General features: G+C 45.7%; 1 protein-coding gene across 1 annotated transcript in view; it reads right to left on the bottom strand.

The window, feature by feature from the left end:
* SLCO4A1 (solute carrier organic anion transporter family member 4A1) overlaps window positions 1-11,811 on the bottom strand; it is an 88,850-nt gene extending 77,039 nt beyond the window's left edge. The window contains exon 1 of the mRNA XM_060771979.2: window positions 11,698-11,811. The gene's annotated coding sequence lies outside the window, so the exon portion shown is untranslated. The remainder of the gene's footprint in view (window positions 1-11,697) is intronic.
* Between the last annotated feature and the right edge of the window lie 11,901 nt (window positions 11,812-23,712).

Genomic DNA, 23,712 nt, shown 5'->3' with positions numbered 1-23,712 from the left:
CTCCAGGGCAGCAGAAAACAAGCCTCCTCCCTATGACTTCCTCTCACACATTTATACATGGCAATCATGTCTCCTTTCAGTCTTCTCTTCTTCAGGCTAAACATGCCCAGCTCTTTAAGCCGCTCCTCATAGGACTTGTTCTCCAGACCCTTGATTATTTTAGTCGCCCTCCTCTGGATACATTCCAGCTTAATAATAATATGATATTATAGTTATATATTTTATATTGTCTATTTATATTACATGTGATATTACTAATAATATTTCAATATAATGGTATAGTACGATATAGTAATATAATACTGATATTGTATTTTGCTAATCATATACTATATATATATATATATTGTGTGTGTGTGTGTTGTTGTTCATTCAATCAGTCGTCTCCGACTCTTCGTGACCTCATGGACCAGCCCACGCCAGAGCTCCCTGTCGGCCGTCACCACCCCCAGCTCCTTCAAGGTCAGTCCAGTCACTTCAAGGATGCCATCCATCCATCTTGCCCTTGGTCGGCCCCTTCCTTTTACCTTCCACTTTCCCCAGCATCCTTGTCTTCTCTGGGCTTTCCTTTCTTTTCATGATGTGGCCAAAGTACTTCAACTTTGTCTCTAGTATCCCTCCCTCCAGTGAGCAGCCGGGCTTAATTTCTTGGAGGATGGACTGGTTGGATCTTCTCGCAGTGCAAGGCACTCTCAGAACTTTCCTCCAACACCACAGCTCAAATGCATCTATCTTCCTTCACTCAGCCTTCCCTAAGGTCCAGATCTCACATCCGTATATATATATTAATACAACACCGCCTGAGCTCTGCGAATGCAGCATTTTCCCGAATGAAGCAGAGAGTGTTTAAGGACCGAGACATCCGTAGGGATACCAAGGTGCTTGTCTATAAAGCTATTGTCCTCCCAACCCTGCTCTATGCCTGCGAAACGTGGACTGTCTACAGACGTCACATGCAACTCCTGGAACGATTCCATCAGCACTGCCTCTGGAAATTCCTGCAAATCTCCTGGGAAGACAAGTGGACAAACGTCAGCATGCTGGAAGAAGCAAAGACCACCAGCATTGAAGTGATGGTCCTCTGCCATCAACTCCGCTGGGCCGGCCACTTTGTCCGGATGCCTGACCACTGCCTCCCAAAGCAGTTGTTCTACTCTGAACTTAAGAATGGAAAATGGAATGTTGGTGGACAGAAAAAGAGATTTAAAGATGGGCTCAAAGCCAACCTTAAAATCTCTGGCATAGACACTGAGAACTGAGAAGCCCTGGCCCTTGAGCGCTCCAGCTGGAGGTCAGCTGTGACCAGCAGTGCTGCAGAATTCGAGGAGGCACGAGTGGAGGGCGAAAGAGAGAAACGTGCCAGGAGGAAGGCGCGTCAAGCCAACCCCGACCGGGACCGCCTTCCACTTGGAAACCAATACCCTCACTGTGGGAGAAGATGCAGATCAAGAATAGGGCTCCACAGCCACCTACGAACCCACAAGGAAAGGCATAATGAAAGACCATCTTACTCGTCCAACGAGGGATCGCCTAAGTAAGTAATATAATATAATATAATATAATATAATATAATATAAATATCTTGTAAGCTGCTCTGAGTCCCCTTCGGGGTGAGAAGGGCGACAGATAAATGTCGTAAATAAATAAATAATAAATAATGCATTATATGGCAGTATGAGGAGGCCTTCGTCTACAGGACACTGACCATATAATGCAGTTTCATGGCGCCCCTGGATTGCAATGAGGGGAGGCAAAGAGGCGTTTCCCGACCAATGCAGCCAGCCTGCAGGTGGGTGACCGCACATAACCCCGGGCGGCTGGAGGAAGGAGGAGGAGACAGCCGCCGGCTCCCCCCGCAGTGGAATTGGGCCCTTCCAAGCCACGCCCCTTCCTTCATAACCGCGCACCTGCTCCCGCGGCTCCCAGGAGACGCCAAAGACAAAAAGAGGGGCGCGTCTAATGTGGTGTGCAAGGAAAGCGCTGCGGAGGCGGCACCGCAGTGACTTCGGATCCTCGCAGCAGCCTGGCAGCAAAACAAGCGGGCATCCCCCGTTTCCCTTCGGAGGCTCCCGCTCCCACCTTCCCGCTCCCTCCCGGGGGAGAGAGGCCTCATCTATTTTTGAAGCAGGAGGGGGGGGGGGGGAGAGAAGGCTTTCAAGAAGCACGCCTATTATTTTTTTATGCCTTCCCTCTTTAATGGAGACTGGAGGGCCTTCTTTCATAAGAGCACTGCTCGGAAATTCTATCAAGAGGGGGCTGGAATCACTTTGGGGTCTTTTTTTTTTGAAACCCCCCCCCCCCATTTAAAAATAGTGTTTGCTTTTTATAGCAGTTCTAGGGAGATAGCAGTAAATGAATAAACAATAATCCCTGCTGGAGGGCATCCTTTGGAGCCCATCCTTGGCAAATCCCAAGACAATTTGCAAGGGAAAGAAAGAAGGAGGGAGAAAGATGGAGAGATGTCATTTCCATATCTCAGGAGACACTCTTTCTTTGGGGGGCAGAGAAAGAAAAAGGCAGGAAGGAAAAAGGGAAGGAAAAAAGGAAGGGAGGAGCAAAGGAAGGGAGGAAAGAAAGAGAGAAGGAAGGAAGGGACAAAAGAAGGAAAGAAAAGGGAAGAAAGAAGGAAGGAAGGAAGAAAAGAAGGGAGGAAAGAAAGAAATAAAGAAGAAAGAGATGAAAGAAGGAAAGAAAGAAGGAAGGATGGAATAAAACAAGGGAGGAAAGAAAGAAGGAATGGAGGAAAGATGGAAGGGAGGAAAGAAGGAAGGGATGAAAGAAAGAAGTAAGGAAGGAAGGAACGAAAGAAGGAAGTAAGGAAGGGATGAAGGAAGGAAGAAAAGAAGTGAGGGAGGGACGAAAGAAGGAAGAAAGAAAAGAAGGGAGGGAGGAAAGAAGGAAAGAAAGAAATAAGGAAGGAAGGAAGAAAAGAAGGGAGGAAAGAAAGAAGGAACGGAGGAAAGATGAATGGAAGGAAAGAAGGGAGGAAAGAAAGAAAGAAGTAAGGAAGGGAGGAAAGAAGGGAGGAAAGTAGGGGGGAAGGAAGGAAAGAAATAAGGAAGGGAGGAAAGAAAGGGGGAAAGTTCTGCTGGACCTCTCAGCGGCCTTCGATACCGTCGACCACGGTATCCTTCTGAGACGCCTCGCGGGAATGGGCCTTGGTGGCACTGCTCTGCAGTGGCTCAGGTCCTTCCTAGAGGATCGTACTCAGAAGGTGTTGCTGGGGGACACTGGCATAGACACTGAGAACTGGGAGGCCCTGGCCCTTGAGCGCTCCAGCTGGAGGTCAGCTGTGACCAGCAGTGCTGCAGAATTCGAGGAGGCACGAGTGGAGGGTGAAAGAGAGAAACGTGCCAGGAGGAAGGTGCGTCAAGCCAACCCCGACCGGGACCGCCTTCCACCTGGAAACCAATGCCCTCACTGCGGAAGAAGATGCAGAGCAAGAATAGGGCTCCACAGCCACATACGGACCAACAGAGAAATCCATGATGGAAGACCATCTTACTCGTCCAACGAGGGATCGCCTAAGTAAGAAGTAGCTGGGGGACAACTGCTCTACCTCACAACCATTGACTTGTGGGGTTCCGCAGGGCTCAATATTGTCCCCCATGTTATTTAACATCTACATGAAGCCGTTGGGAGAGATCATCCGGAGTTTCGGGGTGCGGTGTTATCTGTACGCAGATGACGACCAACTCTGTCACTCCTTCCCACCTACTACTAAGGAGGCTGTTCAGGTCCTGAACCGTTGCTTGGCCGCTGTATCGGACTGGATGAGGGCGAACAAATTGAAATTGAATCCAGATAAGACAGAGGCATTCCTGGTCAGTCGGAAGGTCGAACAGGGTATAGGGTTACAGCCTGTGTTGGACGGGGTTGCACTCCCCCTGAAGACGCAGGTTTGCAGCTTGGGTGTGATCCTGGACTCCTCGCTAAGCTTGGAACCCCAGGTCTCGGCGGTGTCCAGGGGAGCATTTGCACAACTCAAACTTGTGCGCCAGCTGCGCCCGTACCTTGGGAAGTCGGACTTGGCCACGGTGGTCCACGCTCTGGTTACATCCCGGATTGATTACTGCAACGCGCTCTACGTGGGGTTGCCCTTGAAGACTGCCCGGAAGCTTCAGATGGTCCAGCGCTCGGCAGCCAGGTTGCTAACAGGAGCGGCACTCAGGGAGCACACCACTCCTCTGCTGAGCCAGCTCCACTGGCTGCCAATCCGCTACCGGGCTCAATTCAAGGTGCTATAAAGCCCTAAACGGTTCTGGCCCCGCTTACCTCTCCGAACGCATTTCCACCTATGAACCGACTAGAACATTAAGATCGTCTGGGGAGGCCCTGCTCTCGATCCCGCCTGCGTCACAGGTTCGCTTGGCGGGGACGAGAGACAGGGCCTTCTCAGTGGTGGCCCCTCGGCTATGGAATGCCTTGCCAACAGACATCAGACAGGCACCTTCGTTGCTGACGTTTCGGAGAATGGTCAAGACCTGGCTTTACGAACAAGCGTTTGGCTAAGCAATGCAACTAATTAAGGAAGACGGTAATTGAACATAGGAACGGCACAATGACTATGAGAATGGATCTGACTTTAACGGAGGCGTTATATATGTTGTTTGTTGATTTGTCTTGTCTGATGTTAATTGTTGTGGAGCGATGTCGTCGTCCCTGTTGTTGTATTGCTGTGTTTTAATTGCACTGTAAACTGCATTGAGTCGCCTGTCAAGGGCTGAAAAATGCGGTATAAAAGTGAAGCAAATAAATAAATAAATAATAAATAAAGAAAGAAGGGAGGAAAGTAGGGAAGGAAGGAAGGGAGGAAAGAAGGAGGGAGGGATGGAAGGAAAGAAAGAAGGCAGGACGGAAAGAAGGAAGGGGGGAAGTGTGGGTCTTATCATTGCCTTCTATTTGTTCATCTCTTGATTCTAATAATATATTTTTCTAGTCTCATTTGATGGACATTTATTTTCCCCCTTCCTTCCTTCCTTCCTTCCTTCCTTCCTTCCTTCCTTCCTTCCTTCTCTCTCTCACTCTCTTTGCCCTCCAAAACCATCATGTATTTTGAAATATTGAACACTACCTCTTGGACAGAAGCCAAATGCTATCACCCTTCACAAAAATAAGCAAGAATGTTTGCAGAGTGATTATCCGGGGTTCAACTTCAGGTCGATATATAGATATCTCCATATATTTTATTTGCCTTATATATTATATTAGGCTTTGTATGTATTCATGTATTGTATTTTAGTTGATCTGACCTTTTGTATTATATTATGTTTATTTCGTTTATCCTTGGTTAAGCTTGTTGTTTATAAGTTATGTTTATTTTATTTCATGTTTTGTCTTGATAGTTGTGTATTCTTGGCATTGAATGTTTACCATTTTTGCTATACTTTGGAGACCGCCCTGAGTCCCTTCGGGGAGAGAGGGCAGGGTATAAATAAAGTAATAATGTTATTATTATTATTTAATGACACATTTCAGTTTTAGACAATGGGAATCACGATGGTAGCATCCTCCCCCCCCCCCCTTTAAACATAGGATAGGTGTATCTCACTTAGCATTGCTTGCATTTTTGAGCATATGCAAATTTCAGTGATGCCTGCATTATTGATTAGGAGAATAGCACATATCATGGTCTTCTATTGGTTTTATTGTTGCAATGCAGAAACTGATTGTTATTGGTTTAATTGCTGCTATATTGTTTTTATCCTACTGTTATGTTGATGCCGGCATTGAATTGTGCCTTTGTAAGCTGCCCTGAGTCCCCTCCGGGGTGAGAAGGGCGGGGTAGAAGTAACCGAAATAAATAAATAAATGGTGGCACAATGTCTAAGCTACAGAACTTGCTGATCAGAAGGTCAGTGGTTCGAATCCTTGGATGGGGTGAGCTCCCATTGTTAGCTCCAGCTTCTGCCAACATAGCAGTTCAAAAACATGTAACTGTGAGTAGATCAATAGGTACTGCTTTGGTGGGAAGGTAACAGCGCTCCGTGCAGTCATGCTGGCCACATGACTTAGGAGGTGTCTACGGACAATGCCAGCTCTTTGGCTTAGAAATGGAGATGATCCCCAGAATCGGACTCAACTAGACTTACTGTCAAGGGCAAACATTTACCTTTACTGTTATATATTGCTGTTTATTGCTTACATTCCTGCTCAGGTGAAGAGGGCTTCTGGGTGTGGCTCCGTGAGCATGTGAAGAGTGCCTCTTGCCCAGTGTGGACTAGATTTGTTAACATAGGAATAGTGTTCCTCACTCAACATTGTTCCCTTTTTTGAGAATGTGGAAAGTGCACAGCACCTGTCATTGTCTTTATTGTTTCACAAGCAAAGAATGGATTTCAATGTTACTTTCATTTTTGAGCAGGTGAAGAGAGCACCAGGGTGTCTCTCCATACTGAGCCTGTGAAAAGTGAACCCCAGTATTGTCTACCTTTTTGAACACGTGAAGAGTGCATTCCGCCCATTCTTGGCAGCATTTCTTAATTAGACTGCACCTCACTCAGCAATACTTGCCATATTTTTAGTAGTGTATGGATCTTAAGTAAATTGTTCCTCAGAATTATAGAATTGCAGTGATGGCAGAGACCACAAGAACCATCTAGTCCAACCTCCTGCCATGCAGGAAAACACAGTCAACACACAACAAATGGCCATCCATTGCTGAACAGCTCTGACTATTACTCAACATTGCTCACATCTTTGAACATGTGAAGAGTGCATCGCCTCAGCATGGCCATTTTTGAGCATAAGTGCATCTCACTCAGCATTGCTTGCATTTTTGAGCATGTGAAAGTGCATCATATATAATAGTTTTGCATTATTAATAATCTCTTTATCAAGAGAAGAGTCAATTTCATCTGCAACTGCTTATAATTTGAGTATGGGAAGAGTGCCTCTCACTTGGCACTGATTGGACTTTACGAGCATTTAGAATCATAGAGTTGGAAGAGACCTCATGGCTATCCAGTCCAATGCCCTGCCAAGAAGCAGGAAAATTGCATTCAAAGCACCTCTGACAGATGGTCATCCAGCCTCTGTTTAAAAGCTTCCAAAGAAGGAGCCTCTACCACACTCCGGGGCAGAGAGTTCCACTGCTGAACAGCTCTCACAGTCAGCAAGTTTTTCCTAATGTTCAAATAGAATCTTCTTTCTTGTAGTTTGAAACCATTGTTCCGCATCCTAGTCTCCAGGGCAGGAGAAAACAAGTTTGCTCCCTCATCCCTGTGACTTCCTCTCACATATTTATACATGGCTATTATTTTTCCTCTTGGAGACCCCAGTGGCAAAGTGGGTTAAACCCCTGTGCCAGCAGAACTGAAGACGGACAGGTTGCAGGTTCGAATCTGGAGAGAGGCGGATGAGCTCCCTCTATCAGCTCCAACTCCTCATGCAAGGACATGAGAGAAGCCTTCCACAAGAATGATAAAACATCAAAATCATCCGGGTGTCCCCTGGGCAACGTCCTTGCAGACGACCAATTCTCTCACACTAGAAGCGACTTGCAGTTTCTCAGGTCACTCCTGACACAACAAAAAAAAAATCTCCTTTCAGCCTTCTCTTCTTCAGGCTAAACATGCCCAGCTCTTTAAGCTGCTCCTCATAGGGCTTATTCTCCAAGACCTATGAGGACTGCTTGTCTCTCTCTCCAAAATTAGAAACAAGGAGTAAATGGTATGAACACACAAGCTTCTCTCCAATGTTGTCTTTTCAAGAATGCAGTTACAAGCTACAGAATCTGGTAGGCTGAGAAAGGCCATAAACAAGTATAGTAAATAAGTAAATAAATAAATGAATAAATCCCTAAATACTCCAAATCTCAACAATGTCTACATCGAGAGCTGCAATCATAATACATTGGCTTTTGGACAGTTCACTGTACACAACTTTATCTCATGCACAAAAAATATTTTAAAATATCATATAGAAAAGTATCTCCAGACTCTGTTTATGAGATTCATACGAAACAGAAATGACTGTCATGCGTAGACATGGCTCCCATCTCCAAGATAGCTCATCATGTATGCATATACAAATACAAATATTCCAAAATCTGCAAACATCTGAAATCCAAAACACTTCTGGGTCCCAAGCATTCTGTATAAGGGAGACTAACTGTGTACTACTGTCCAGGCAAAACTACACTCGAGAGGGTTCAAAGAAAGCCCAGATATATTATTCATTCCCAGAGGAAGATGTGAAAGAAAGTCAACCTTTCCCCCAAAATGGGGGGCAGGATTATTTTTAGAACTCATCTACACTATAGAATGAATGCAGTTTGTCCCTAATTTACCTCTCATGACTTAATAGTATAAGAGTTGTTGTTTTAGAACAGGCATGGGCAAACTTTGGCCCTCCAGGTGTTTTGGACTTCAACTCCCACAATTCCTAAGGAATCGTGGGAGTTGAAGTCCAAAACACCTGGAGGGCCAAAGTTTGCCCATGCCTGTTTTAGAAGGTATTTTGCCCTCCTTGCAAATGAGTGCTGGTGCCTCTCCAAACTACAACTCCCAGTGCTCTATAGCATTGAGCCATGGTAGTTAAAGCGGTGTCAAATAGCAATAATTCTACATTACATGATTCTACATGATTAAATTCTTCCTCAGAATCATAGAATCAAAGAGTTGACAGAGACCACAATGAGCATCTAGTCCAGGCATGAGCAAACTTTGGCCCTCCAGGTGTTTTGGACTTCAACTCCCACAATTCATAACAGCCTATCAGCTGTTAGGATATGTGGGAGATGAAGACCAGAACACTTGGAGGACTAAAGCTTGCCCATGCCTGATCTAGTCCAACCCCCTGCCATGCAGAAAAACACAATCAAAACACTCCCAACAGATGGCCATTCACTGCTCAAGAGCTCTTACTGTCAGGAAGTTGTTCCTAATGTTTAGGTGGAATCTTATTTCCTGCCCCTTGAATCCATTGCTCATAGAATCATACAGTTGGAAGAGACCTCATGGGCCATCCAGTCCAATCCCCCTGTCAACAAGCAGGAAAATTGCTTTCTAAGCACCCCCCAACAGATGGCCATCAAGCCTATGTTTAAAAGCTTCCAAGGAAGGAGCCTCCACCCCACTCCGGGGCAGAGAGTTCCACTGCTGAACAGCTCTCACAGTTAGGAAGTTCTTCCAAATGTTCAGGTGGAATCTCCTTTCCTGTAGTTTGAAGCCATTGTTCCATGACCTAGTCTCCAGGGCAGCAGAAAACAAGCTTGCTCCCTCTTCCCTATGACTTTCCCTCACATCTTATTCCATGGCCCTCATAATGTCTCCTCTCGGCCTTCTCTTCTTCAGGATAAACATGACCAGCTCTTTAAGCCGCTCCTGATAGGGCTTGTTGTCTAGACCCTTGATCATTTTAGTTGCCCACCTCTGGACACATTTCAGCTTAGAGTCAACATCTGCCTTCAATTGCAGGGCCCAGAATTGGACATAGTATTCCATCATACCGTGCTGCTTGGGAGATCCCATCATAGTCTCCTGAGCAACAGAGAATGTGACATCCTTTCAAATATTTCAACATGGCTATCATGTCCCCTCTCGACCTTCTTTTCTCCAAGATAAACACACCTTGGATACAACAACGTCTGATGTCATCAGAGAATTTCTGATGTCTTTCTGTGGACTTTAAGTGTGAGAAGATAGGGGGGCTTCATACTGCCAGGGATGGGTGTCTGTGGGTAACTGTGTGGGGACCGGGGACCAATTTTCAATGAAGGCAACCTTTGGAGACTGACTCACTTCATGTTCCTTCTCAACCTTTTCTTCTCCAAGCTAAACAACTCCTTATTGACTAGTCCAACCCCCTGCCATCTAGGAAAACACAATCAAAGCACTCCCAACAGATGGCTATCCACTACCTAACAGGAAGTTCTTCCTAATATTTAGGTGAAATCTCTTTTCCTGCATTACTCCATTGTGTTCTAGTCTCTGGAGCAGCTTGCCCCTCCTCAAGGTGAAATCCTTTCAGATACTTAAACATGACTATTTTGTCCCCTCTCAGCCGTCTTCTCTCCAAGATATGATAACTTATGAAGTCTTTCTGTGGGGTTCAGTTCAAGCGTGAGAAGATAGAGAGGTTCCATACTGCCAGGGATGGATGTCCGGCAGATGTGGACAACTCTGTGGATACCAGGGACGAATTTTCCATGAAGGCACCCTCTCAAGACCAACCCACCCACATTTTCCATCTCAATCTTCTCACCTCCATGCTAAACATACTCAACTCCCCAAGCTTTTCCTCATAGGGCTTGGTTTCCAGATCTTTGATTATGTTGATTGCACTTCCATTGACACCTTCTCCTTCCTAAAGTGTTTTGCTTATTCCAGGTGAGGTTTGACCCACACAGAAGAAAGTGGGGACCACGGTTTCCCTCGATCTGGACACTAGAGTTGGAAGAGACCTCATGGGCCATCCAGTCCAACCCCCTGCTAAGAAGCAGAAAAAATGCATTCAAAGCACTCCTGACAGATGGCCATCCAGCCTCTGTTTAAAAGCTTCCAAAGAAGGAGCCTCCACCACATTCTGGGGCAGAGAGTTCCATTGCTGAAAGGCTCTCACAGGAAGTTCTTCCTAATGTTCAGGTGGAATTTCCTTTCTTGTAGTTTGAAGCCATTGTTCCACATCCTAGTCTCCAGGGCAGCAGAAAACAAGCCTACTCCCTCCTCCCTATGACTTTCTCTCACGTATTTAATACATGACTACCATGTCTCCTCTCAGTCTTCTCTTCTTCAGGCTAAACATGCCCAGCTCTTTAAGCCACTCCTCATAGGGCTTGTTCTCCAGACCCTTGATCATTTTAGTCGCCCTCCTCTGGACACATTCCAGCTTGTGTCCAGAGCAGGGTTTAGAAGGACACTACAGTCCTTCTAAGGCAGCCTAGAATCGCCTTGGCCTTTTTAGCTGCCTCATCACACTGTTGACCTTCTCCTCCTCCTCCTCCTTGCTGAGTGCTGAATCATCTCGGGCTTTATTTGCCCAGATGTGCGTGGCTCCTCCGCCAGCTCCACCCCAATGGAGACCAGTTCCACGGTCGCGCGTGGGCTCCGAGACTGACTCCCCGCCGCGCCTTTTCCTCGCATGACAAAGGGAAAGGCCACCGGGCGCGCGCGGGGAGGTCTCCCCACCCACCCTGGACCTTCTCTCTGCCCAGGTTGAGAGGCCTGGCCACCCTCCGTGTTTCTTCCTCTCGTGTCCGTTTCCTCCTGATCCACCCAATCAACCCAAACATCTATCTCGCCTCCTTCCTGAGCTGCTTGCTTGCAAATGGTCAACCCCACGCAACGTCCTATTATAGAATCAATGCACTTGGACACCACTCAACGCGATTGAATGAGGGGCGTTGTAGTTGTATATGATCTCGAGGGGCAAGTGCACAGCCCCCAGCATCCCATAGCATTGAGCCAGGGATCAAACCGAATTGATTCACAAATTGATGGACCTCAAGCTGTGGGCGTTAGCAAGCATCATGCCTTTCGAATACAACCCAGAAAGAAAAAAAAGACAGGTCGATTGGTTCCCACGCGCGTGCAAACACGCATCGCCCCCCCCCCCCCCCCCAAATGCCGAAAATAATCATAATTAGTCAGCTGGGGCATCCTATGCTCCTCTTTGCAACATCAGCAGCCTTGCCATTCCTCCCCTTCATTGATTCCCCCCTAAACATTTTCCCCACGCATAGTATTCCAAAGGTACCTGTCTGTCAAGCCTCTGGGAAGGATCGCCGGTCCCTGTCCGCTCCTTGCATCAGTTTTTTCGCCTCTCCAGCTGCTTTCTCCCCTCCCTTCCATTCAATCCCTCGGTGGTCCCGCCCACCCTCCTTGAGTGATGGCTGAGTGAGCGAATCCGGGCGCTCCTGAGCACCGGTGGCCTTATCTCGTCTCAGCCAATGGGAGGCAAGGCGCGCCTGAGCGCTCGCTCCCGCACACCTTTGAGCATCAGAAGCCTGGAGGGGGGTGAGCAGGGAAAGGCTGATGGAGGGAAAGGCAGCCAGCCAAGAAGGAGAGGAAGGGGTTAAAAGGAAGGAAGATAGGAATCATAGAATCATAGACTCAAAGAGTTGGAAGAGACCTCATGGGCCATCCAGTCCAACCCTCTGCCAAGAAGCAGGAATATTGCATTCAAATCACCCCTGACAGATGGCCATCCAGCCTCTGTTTAAAAGCTTCCAAAGAAGGAGCCTCCACCACACTCTGGGGCAGAGAGTTCCACTGCTGAACGGCTCTCACAGTCAGGAAGTTCTTCCTCATGTTCAGATGGTATCTCCTCTCTTGTAGTTTGAAGCCATTATTCCGCATCCTAGTCTCCAGGGAAGCAGAAAACAAGCTAGCTCCCTCCTCCCTGTGGCTTCCTCTCACATATTTATACATGGCTATCATATCCCCTCTCATCCTTCTCTTCTTCAGGCTAAACATGCCCAGCTCCTTAAGCCGCTCCTCATAGGGCTTGTTCTCCAGACGCTTGATCATTTTAGTTGCCCCCCTCTGGACACATTCCAGCTTGTCAATATCTCTCTTGAATTGTGGTGCCCAGAACTGGACACAATATTCCAGATGTGGTCCAACCAAAACAGAATAGAGGGGTAGCATTACTTCCCTAGATCTAGACACTATGCTCCTGCAACGTGCTTTACGTGGGGCTGCCTTTGAAGACTGTTCAGAAGTTTCAAATGGTCCAATGGGCGGCAGCCAGGTTACTAACAGGAGTGGCGCTCAGGGGAGCATACAACTCCTCTGCTGCACCAACTCCACTAGCTTCCAGTTTGCAACCAGGCACAATTCAAAGTGCTGGCTTTAGCCTTTAAAGCCCTAAACGGTTCTGGCCCAGTTTACCTGTCTGAATGTATCTCTCCCTATGAACCAGCTAGGAGCTTAAGATCATCTGGGGACAGGCCCTTAGCCAGGATTTTGTTTGTGGGGGGAAGGGGGCTGAGTCTGAGTGAAAGAGGGTCTACCCTAGCAAACCTTTTGTATCGTTACCCCAGTACCCCCATGCATATGGGATATATTGAGCATGGTCATCAGATCATGATATGAATAAACATAACAGTTTAAATAATGTACCAGTAAGGCCTTATCTCGTCTCAGCCAATGGGAGGCAAGGCGTGCCTGAGCGCTCGCTCCCGCACACCTTTGAGCATCAGAAGCCCGGAGGGGGGGGGGGGAGCAGAGAAAGGCTGCTGGAGGGAAAGGCAGCCAGCCAAGAAGGAGAGGAAGGGGTTAAAAGGAAGGAAATGTCATGACAGGATGAAGAACTGCTTGGATAGGTATACCTTGGGAAGTCTGACTTGGCCACGGTAATCCATGCTCTGGTTACATACTACTGCAACACGTCTACATGGGGCTGCCTTTGAAGACTGTTCAGAAGTTTCAAATGGTCCAATGGGCAGCAGCCAGGTTACTAAAAGGAGTGGCGTTCAGGGAGCATACAACTCCTCTGTTGCGCCAACTCCACTGGCTACCAGTTTGCTACCAGGCACAATTCAAAGTGCTGGCTTTAGCCTTTAAAGTCCAAAAGGGTTCTGTCCCAACTTACCTTTCCGAACGTATCTCTCCCTATAAACCAGCTAGGAGCTTAAGATCATCTGGGGAGACTTATCTGATCTCTTTTTTGGATAGAGTGGGGAAAGCCCTGGATGGAGCGTATCTGGATTTCAGGAAGGCCTTCCTTCAAGAAGGTCCCCAATGACCTCCTGGCAAGGAAACAAGTCAAATGTGGGCTAGGCAAAACTACAGTTACCTGGATCTGTAATTGGTTAAGCAAACGAACCCAAAGGGTGTTCACCAATGCTTTCTCTTCATCCTGGAAAGAAGTGACAAGTGGAGTGCCATGAGCAAGGTCCTGTCCTGGACCTGGTCCTGTTCAACATTTTTATTAATGACTTAGATGAAGGGTTAGAAGGCATGATCATCAAGTTTGCAGATGACACCAAATTGGGAGGGATAGCCAACACTCCAGAGGACAGGAGCAGGATTCAAAATTATCTTAACAGATTAGAGCAGTGTTTCTCAACCTTCCTGATGCTGTGACCCTTTAATACAGTTCCTCATGTTGTGGTGACTCCCAACCATACAATGATTTTTGTTGCTACTTCATAGCTGTAATTTTGCTACTGTTATGAATTGTAATGTAAATATCTGATATGCAGGATGTATTTTCATTCACTGAACCAAATTGAGCACGAATACAAGATACGCCCAAATTTGAATACGGGTGAAATTGGGGGGATTGATTTTGTCATTTGGGAGTTGTAGTTGCTGGGATTTATAGCTCACCTACAATCAATGAGTATTCTGAACTCCATCAATGATGGGATTGAACCAAGCTTGGTACACAGAACTCTCATGACCAAAAGTATATACTGAAAGGGTCTGGTGGGCATTGACCTTGAGTTTCGGAGTTGTAGCTCACCTACATCCAGAGAGCACTGTGAACTCAAACAATGATGGATCTGGACCAAATTTGGCATGAATATTCAATATGCCCAAATGTAGACACTGGTGGAGTTTGGGGAAAATAGACCTTGACATTTGGGAGTTGTAGTTGCTGGGATTTATAGTTCACCTACAATCAAAGAGCATTCTGAACCCCACCAATGATGAACCCCACCAAACTTCCCACACTGAACCCCCATGACAAACAGAAAATACTGTGTTCCCTGATGGTCTTTGGTGATCCCTTTGACACCCCCCTTGTAACCCCCACAGGGGTCCCAACCCCCAGGTTGAGAAACACTGGATTAGAGGGATGATGGACCAAAACAAACAAAATGAAGCTCAACAGGGACAAATGCATGATACTCCACTTTCTCTCACTCTCCTTCCTGCCTCTGGCTGCCCCCCATTGCCCCTGGAGTGGGGCTCTTCTTCCTCTTCTCTTTAGACTTACCTAACCTCCACCCCAATGAACCTCCACTTGCTCTCACCTTCCATGGGTAACCCCAACTCCCACAATCATCCACCCCCTAGTATCCACAAAATCCTATCTGTGTGTAAGTTTCATATATTTTATTTTGTGTTTTATATACAATCCTTTTTGGAGAATTAAGCCACTGCTGATGGCAGTTGGAAAAGAAGACCACATTAGATATGGATTCAATCAAGCAAGTCATTGATTCGTTCAGTTTGTGTGAAGAGATCAAGGCTATGATGGCCAGAAGTTTGGAGGTCTGTCACTCATTTGTTATTGGTTATTGTGCATTACTCATTCTCTTTGCTCATCGTGACCTGGGAGTCCCCTCCAGTGCTTCCTAGTAGTGACCACCACTCTAATTGAACTCAATCACCCTTCTTCAATGGAATCTCTGGATTCCCATAACCCAGACTGTGCAAAGGATGATAGAATCCATACGCTGGGCCACCCGTCCTTTTGTGCAGTCATCTGGACACAAAGAAACCACTAAGCACCCAGCACTCCTCCAATATGCCAGGAGGTCCTGTTCTGGTCACAATGGTATTTCCCTTTTTCCAGCAAGCGACTTATGGTCCACTCATCGAGAACAATATTTCTGATTTGGAACTCAATGGACACTAGCACTGGAGACTTTACACTCATTAGCTGAGGACTCATGAACCCAGTTTCTCAGCAACAGAATTCATGGAACCTGATGGCCCCTTATTTTTATTTATTTATTTGTTTGTTTATTTATATCCTGCTTTTCTCTCATGGGTGGGATTCAAAGCGGTGTACAAAGCTAAAACAGCAAAGTAAACAAAATAAACAATATAAGTCATAACATAAAACATTAGGAAGTTATACAAAATCAATTATAGGTTATGATGATGCACAATGTTTTTAAACCTCCATACATTAAGAACTAACATGTCAATGACATTATGGCCAAAGCTATAGAGGACATATCAATGTTTCTAATTTTAAGAGGGAAAGGAGTAAAAATAGCCACTTTGTAAGGAACATATGGGGATGCATTTGCTGGGAAAGAGTTCCTTTTTAGAATCTGACAATCATGAGGCTCTGAAATCTCCTTCTTGTGTGAAGACCAAAAAGGACACTGTAAAACCCAGGCTGGCATCCGGTTCATGATATATGTATTCATAAGGCAGGCTGCACACGAGGGGTGAATGATTTGGCATGGCACAACATTCATATTTTGCTGGAAGAGTTGTGCATACAGATATCGCACTGCGTATTGCGATTGCACATGATGCACGTCCAATAGTACCCCATTCATTGACAATTTTGACCTTCTCCATGGGAGTTGCATAGTATTTCTTTGTTCTCGGTATGGCAAATTAGGCAGATCCCAAAGGAGAGGGGATGATGGATAGGGTCTCTGAGGCCCATCTGAGATTCATCTGCTGCCAGCTGCAATGGCTTGAAAAGTAAGTTTAGAAAATGAGGTAAAAAAAAGCTGCTTGTCAAAGAGAGGCTTCTGGCCACAACTGGAGCACATTGTGCCAAACTGTTCCCTTTCGTCATGAAGGAGCTGCCCACCTGAACACGTATCCTGGGGCCACTGGAAAGGGCCCATCCACCCCTCAAAAGCCAGGAAGGACATTTCAGCCCCCCTTCCGATGTTGACAAGTTTCAAAGTCCGTCTTTGTTCATCCTGGAGTTGGGACACAGTAATCCTTTCAGGACACTTTGGATTTCTTTGTCTGAATGGTTGTCATCCTGTCCCCTGTCAGCCATTGGAGAGCAGGAATCTGCATTGGAAGCGGGGAACACTTTCTGATTGGCTGGCAGGCACAGCAGTCCCACTTCTCAAAGGGAATCCTCCCAGCTGGCCATTACGTCAACCTGGCTCCACCAGTCACAGCAATGCCAGCTCCAGCTATGGAGTGAGCGGGGAATACAAAGGATTTCACTGTATCAAATGTATGTTTTGGTTTGTGTCAAGCATTTCGGCTTCCTTATGTGGCTTACATGAGCTGTCTCCTTTCCACCTTGGTGGCTTTCTTCCTCAACTGGTGAGATCTCTTGAGCTGGGAAATTTGGGAAATAGCTTCTAGGTCTCACCGGGCATGGATTCACAAGCGGCCTGCTGCCGATACTGGTTCTCCTCTTAATGGGTCTCAGTATCCATGCTTCGGGATTCTGCCATCCATGGTCCTGATCTCACTATACATGATAGCCACCTCTCCACAAAAGTCAACATTGACACTGAAATACAACACTGCCTGAGCTCTGCAAGTGCAGATTTTTTCCGAATGAAGCAGAGAGTGTTTGAGGACTGGGACATCCGTAGGGATACCAAGGTGCTTGTTTATAAAGCTATTGTCCTCCCAACCCTGCTATGTGCCTATGAGATATGGACTGTCTACAGACGTCACATGCAACTCCTGGAACGATTCCATCAGCGCTGACTCTGGAAAATCCTACAAATCTCTTGGGTAGACAAGTGGACAAATGTCAGCATGCTGGAAGAAGCAAAGGCCACCAGCATTGAAGCCATTGTCCTCCGCAATCAACTCCGCTGGATCTGCCACGTTGTCCAGATGCCTGACCACCGTGTCCCAAAGCAGTTGCTCTAGTCCAAACTCAAGAACGGAAAACAGAATGTTGGAGGATAGGAAAAGAGATTTAAAGATGGGCTCAAAACCAACCTTAAAAACTCTGGCATAGACACTGAGAACTGGGAAGCCCTGGCCCTTGAGCACTCCAGCTGGAGGTCAGCTGTGACCAGCAGTGCTGTAGAATTTGAAGAGGCACGAATGGAGGGCGAAAGAGAGAAACGTGTCAAGAGGAAGGCGTGTCAAGCCAACCTCAACCGAGACCCCCTTCCACCTGGAAACCAATGCCCTCACTGTGGGAGAAGATTCAGATCAAGAATAGGGCTCCACAGTCACCTATGGACCCACCATCAATACACTGATCCTGGAAGACTATCCTACTCACACAACGAGGGATCGCCTAAGTAATCTGTGACTGCCTTACATTTCTCTATTTCAGTGGTGGCCTTTTTATTTTGCTTAGGGTTTTCCAGTTCTTATTTGGCCAGCCACAACTGAGAACAAGATACTGGGTGATACATATTTTAAGTGTTGATTCACAAAAAAATTTCTTATGCTGTATGAATTTTTAGTATATGGAATCCACAACCACATTTTGAAGACTTAGGAATCAGAAGGTGACTAAGACTTGTAGAGGTATTTATAAAGGAACTAAGTAAGTTCCACAAGTACAAAGACATATTATTGAATACTGAAGTCAGGGTTAGCCAGGCTAGAGTATTTCCTATTTCTGGGTATGTATCCAAAAGTTGGACCATTGAGATCATTGACAAGTAGATGGTCAATTGATCTGAAATGTACTGGATAAAAGTTCTATGGAAATCAGGGGCTGCCATAAAGACAAATCAAGAGCAAAATAAGCCTGAACTCTCACTAGAGGCCAAAATGACTAAACTGTGGCTATTGTATTTGAGCAATATCATGAAAATAATAACTCATTAGAAATTATGTTAAAGCTGATGGCAGTTGGAAAAGAGGACCACATTAGACATGAATTGATCCAATCAAGCAAGTCATTGATTCATTCAGTTTGTGTGAAGAAAGCAGGGCTATGATGGCCACAGATTTAGAGGTCTGTCGCGCATTTGTTATTGGTTATTGCGTATTACTCATTCTCTTTGCTTTTTAAAGCATTGTAAGCTCCCTCGATTCTGTAACACTTCAAGCAGTATAGCATATAGATACACTCATACCCTGATTAAACTAGGTTTATACAAACTAAAAGTAGGCTTTTATCTTAAAGTTTTCAGTGTTCAATCACTCTTTGAAATAAACCTGTAAAGTGGGTCAGATAATAGGACAACCCATGTACTGCAGATTGGGGAACAAGATGCTGGGAGAATAATAGCTTTCTATCCATGAAAGGGAAAGTTAGGAGACAGTTAAATCCCCGATTAATAGAGAACTGTTTTGCTGGTCGCCAACACTGCCTCTGTGCAACTGTTAATTAGTAAAACATAAACCAAATAACCGGAGATCCTAATCACCAATCTCCTGCTTAATATCTCATTTGGCCCTGAGAGACTATGCTGCAGTATCTGTGTGCAGTTCAGATAAAGGAAGTATCTGGGAAGCTAGAAAAGATACAAGAGTCAAGAAAGGATTTAGCTCCAGCGTGCGTGAGTCTTTTCACCCATGAATGTGTCTTCATTAAACAATTGTGATGAACATTGATAGTTCTGTGGTTAAGGGATTCTGGGAGACAGGCCCATAGCCAGGATTTCGTTTCCGGGGGGGGGGGGGGGGGGCTGAATTTTTGGGGGGGGGGATTTCGGGGGGGGGCTGAGTTTCGGGGGGGGGGGCTGAGTCTGAGTGAAAGAGGGTCTAGCCTAGCAAACCTTTTGTATCATTACCCCAATACCCCCATGCATATGGGATATATTGAGTATGGTGATCAGATCATGATATGAATAAACATAAGTTTAAATAATGCCCCAGTAAGGCCTTTTCGCGAACCACCATGAGAATTTGGGGGAGGGGGGGCTGAAGCCCCTCAAGTCCCCCCCCCCCCAGCTACATGCCTGCTGGGAGATATTAGTTTGAAATTGCATTGTATGGCTGTGTAGACCCATATAGTGCAGTTTGACTGCACTGAACTGCATTATAAGGGTATACACAGACCATATAGTTCGGCCCACCACATTGAAGGATCAAAGTTTGAGAGCTAATGCTTACTTACTTACTTAGGCGATCCCTCGTAGTCCGAGGATGACGGTCCTCCAAGTTCGGTGTTCTGGCGGTGGGTCCGTAGATGACTGTGGAGCCCTATTCTTGATCTGCATTTTCTCCTGCAGTGAGGGCATCGGTTTCCAGGTGGAAGGCAGTCCTGGTCGGGGTTGGCTTAACACGCCTTCCTCTTGGCACATTTCTCTCTTTTGCCCTCCATTCATGCCTCTTCAAATTCTACAGCAGTGCTGGTCACAGCTGACCTCCAGCTGGGGCACTCAAGAGCCAGGGCTTCCCAGTTCTCAGTGTCTATGCCGGTGTTCTTAAGGTTGGCTCTGAGCCCATCTTTAAATCTCTTTTCCTGTCCTCCAACATTCTGTTTTCCATTCTTGAGTTTGGACTAGAGCAACCGCTTTGGGACACGGTGGTCAGGCATCCAGACAACGTGGCCAGTCCAGTGGAGTTGATGGCGGAGGACCATGGCTTCAATGCTGGTGGTCTTTGCTTCTTCCAGCATGCTGACATTTGTCCGCTTGTCTTCCCAAGAGGTTTGCAGGATTTTTTGGAGGCAGCGCTGATGGAATCATTCCAGGAGTTGCATGTGACATCTGTAGACAGTCCATGTCTCGCAGGCGTATAGCAGGGTTGGGAGGACAATAGCTTTATAAACAAGCACCTTTGTAACCCTACTGCACTGGAGAATTCAAGCCCCTCCCCAAACTACAAATCCCAGGACTCCAGAGACTGGAGCCATGACAGTTAACATCATATCAAACTGCTTTAACTGTGCAGTGTGGATCCTGCAGAATCATAGATTTATACCGTTGGAAGAGGACTTATAGACCATCTAGTCCAATGGTTCTCAACCTGTGGTTCCCAGATGTTTTTGGCCCTCAACTCCCAGAAATCCTAACATCTAGTAAACTGACTGGGATTTCTTGAAGTTGTAGGCCAAAAACATCTGGGGGGTCCAAGTTCAGAATCACTGATCTAGTCCAACTTGCTGCTCAGTGCAGGTTCCCCAGCAGGTAGTTGTCTGGCTTTCTTTTTGAAGATGTCCAAAGAAGGAAGTCTCACCATTTCTAGAAAGTTGGTTCTATTGCTGAACTCCTTTTATTGTCTTATTTCCCCTCCTCTCTGTAACAGGCATTGATGAACTATTTAAAGAATGCAGTCATGTCACTGCTCAGTCTTCTCTTCACCAAGCCAAACACTCCCAGAAGTTTTCAACCTTTCTTCATATGTTTTGCTCTCCGTGCCTCTTATCATCCTTGTGGCCATTTTCTGAACTTGCTCCAACTTAAAGATGTTTACTTCTTGGGAGAAGAACTATGATCTCGATAAAATAGTGAAGAGTAGAGACATCACACTGGCAACAAAAATCCGCATAGTTAAAGCAATGGTATTCCCCATAGCAACCTATGGATGTGAGAGCTGGACCATAAGGAAGGCTGAGCAAAGGAAGATAGATGCTTTTGAACTGTGGTGTTGGAGAAAAATTCCGAGAGTGCCTTGGACTGCAAGAAGATCAAACCAGTCCATATTTCAGGAAATATAGCCCAACTGCTCATTGGAGGGAAGGATATTAGAGGCAAAGATGAAGTATTTTGGACACATAATGAGAAGATAGGAAAGCTTGGAGAAGATAATGATGCTGGGGAAAATGGAAGGAAAAAGGAAGAGGGGCAGACCAAGATGGATGGATGGTATCCTTGAAGTGACTGGTTTGACCTTGAAGGAGCTGGGGGTGGCCGACAGGGAGCTCTGGCATGGACTGATCCATGAGGTCATGACGAGTTAGAAGCGACCAAAAAAATAAACAACAACAATTATTTCCCTTTACTTGGAAACTATGTTTTTATTAATGCAGGTTAAATAGCATTCAGATTTGTTGCTGCAGCAACATATTGCTGGCTCACGTTCATGATCAACTCTTGGTGGAGGATTTTTGGATTGAGTTCCTATGAGGAAAGGAGTAGGACACACTGAAACAGCAATAGTTGTGATTTGAGTGTTCGACAATTCTCTGAAAGTGTGTACATGTGTTCCTGTGAGTCACTTGTTGACTTATGATGACACCATGAATGTTATAGGGTTATAGGGTTTTCTTGGACAAGGAATACTCAGAGGTGGTTTTGTAAATTCCTTCCTTTCAAATATAACCTGCATCACCTGGTATCCCTTAGCAGTTTTCCTATCCAAGTTCTAAACTGGACTGTTTAGCTTCCAAGAGCAAATTGTATCTCATACTTTTAGGATATATAGGTGGTGTGACCAGGATTCAAATCCTTACTTGGTCATGGAAACTTGTTTGACTTTGGGCAAGTCACTCTCTCTCAGTCTTACACAAAGGCAAAGGCAATTTTCCTCTGAATACGTCAAGTAAACCTTATGATAAGGTCATCTTAAGTTGGAGCTGACTTGACACATAAGAGCAATAACAGATAATTTCACCATTATCTTGATGACTTATTTTTTTATTTGGATGCCAGCTGATATTATGTGATTCCTTTTGCACCCAGGTTTACAAGCTGTGCCTTTCAGTCTTCACTAGTGCGGTAATTGTGACATCTTGAGTGACAAGTCCCCTCCTCCCAACTGTCTGTTGTAGAACTATAGTGTGGAAAATATGCTTGTCTGCATGTCTGTTTCTGTATCTCTCCTCTTCAAAGCATGTATGTGCACTTATGTGTTTGGAAGTTTCATTCTGTATTTGTGTACAGGCATACATCTGTTGGTGTATCTGTTACATATGGCAATGAAGAGAAAGGCAAAATAGATAATTTCCTGTCATCTCTGGGAACTAAACGGAGCTCTGCCCAAGGGCATCGGCAAAGGGTAACTGCAACTGCTTTAATCTATCCCAGGCTGATGGGGAAAGGAGGAAGAAAACAAAGGCATTATCATGCCAAGGCTGAGAAAAGGACACACTGCAATTGGTGGCCTTGAAGCCTTCATTCTTTGTTTATCAGGAGCAGCAAGTCCCCATTAACACACACATATGCGCACAGTCTCGCTCGCAGGCTGGCCATCTGCTCTCCTGCACCCTTATTTTGCTCCTTAGTGATTCCTGCTGATAATGAAAGGGGATGTGCACAGGACTACATTGGGTAGATTAGCTGCTCTGAATTTTGCATTACTCATGGCCATATTAGCAGCCATTTAATGATTGGTACGTGCTGAACTCCAGACAAGGCAAGAACAGGAAGCAAGCATCCTTGTATACAGACAATGCTTATTACATAGGTCTAGGTTTTCCAGATCAGGATCATTCAGGTCTGGAGATCTGTGTATCATTCCTGCTGATGTCATGAGATAAAGCTTGGTGATGCTGCAATGACATCACCAGAGGCAGTATCCAGGTTCCTAGGTAACCACTACCAGGGATGTTATCTAGAAAGGACCTTATTTTGGACTTTAGCCTGACTTTGCTTGATGTACCTTATTCCCCTTAACCCATTCTGCAGCGTTCTTTTGTAACACGTGTTTAATAATAATAATAATAATAATAATAATAATAATAATAATAATCTATACAAATAAAAATGTAATGTTCGTTTGTGGGATTAACATAACTCAAAACCACTGGACGAACTGACATGAAATTTAGACTCAATACACCTAGCAAGCCAACAAGTGACCATCACTTATAAAAACACTGAAAAACACAACAGAAGGGACTTAAAAGGCCAAAAAAGCAAAAAGATGCCACAGTGCATGCGCAAAAACAACTCCCCCGGCAAACAAAAGACACAAAAGCATATCCATGCTCTCTTTAGGACTACAGCTCCCAGCATCCCCTAGATCAGGCCCTTTAGGGGAGGAGGATGCTCCAAATGCACTGCTTCCAAGATGCAAGCTTGCTTCCCCTTGGATTTCTTTGAGAGCACCCCAGTCCATATATATTTCCTATTTCTGGACTGCAACTCCCAGAAATCCTCCAGATAGATAAGATATATAGATTAGGTAGAGATAGATATATCAGTCAGGAAGACTGCTGGGAATTACAGTCCAGGAGTAGATAGAGAAGGAAGAAAGGAGAGAAAGAAAAAGGGAGGGGAAGGAAGGAGCG

Source organism: Anolis sagrei, chromosome 4 (assembly GCF_037176765.1).
Source record: "Anolis sagrei isolate rAnoSag1 chromosome 4, rAnoSag1.mat, whole genome shotgun sequence".
Classification (NCBI taxonomy): domain Eukaryota; kingdom Metazoa; phylum Chordata; class Lepidosauria; order Squamata; family Dactyloidae; genus Anolis; species Anolis sagrei.
This window is presented reverse-complemented; position numbering and strand designations above follow the sequence as displayed.